The following is a 792-nucleotide window of genomic DNA, read 5'->3' as shown; positions in this document are numbered from 1 at the left end:
CACACACACACACACACACACACACTCTTTTGGTCGTTTCAACTATGAGGCTACGATCATGCTGGAGCATCATCGTAGTCTTGCTGATTTCCTCAGTCTGGGGTGTTTCCCATCACCACTCCTGTATGTGCCTTCGTCTCAGTTGTTGGCCTATTTGGTGTGTAAGGGAGTTTGATTCTGCTGCTCTGGTCTGTACCTCATGTCGGGCTGTTGGTTCATCCGGTATTGTGGAGAGGAGGATGTCTAGTTCCCTTCTGAAAATATCTACTTCCACCTTATGCAGAATTTTTAATTATCGTGGCAGGGCATTGACGAGCTGTGGGCTTTTGAACTCCAGTCTATTGCAGTACTTGGTCCTGAATTTATATGGAGTAAGGCATTTGTATAACACTCAATGCCGAAATTAGGTACTAGCCCTTATAGAGTTTTCAATATGTAGATTATTACACATCTGTCGCGCCTTTGCTTCAGGGAGTGAAGTTGCAATTTTATTCAGCCTTTGGCTGTAGCTCATCCACTGTACTGTTTCAATCGTTTCAGTGTAGTGGCTTGGACTGCTTCAAGCTCCGCTGTTAGTTTGGCACTATGTGGTGACCATAACTGGAGCCAGTAGTCCAGGCGACTGAGTACAAAGGTTCCCTATAGGGCCAACATAGTTTCAATAATTTTTCAAAAATCTATTATTCATATTTACTGTTGAAAAGATCTCAAGGATCGAAACTGGTTCTGTAATGTTCTTTATAAAAGTATTTTAGCATTTTCTACTTTGTCTTTTTTTCCATATATAGCTAC

This window comes from Octopus bimaculoides, chromosome 4, assembly GCF_001194135.2.
Source record: "Octopus bimaculoides isolate UCB-OBI-ISO-001 chromosome 4, ASM119413v2, whole genome shotgun sequence".
In the NCBI taxonomy this organism is placed as follows: Eukaryota; Metazoa; Mollusca; class Cephalopoda; order Octopoda; family Octopodidae; genus Octopus; species Octopus bimaculoides.
Note: the sequence above shows the minus strand (reverse complement) of the source record.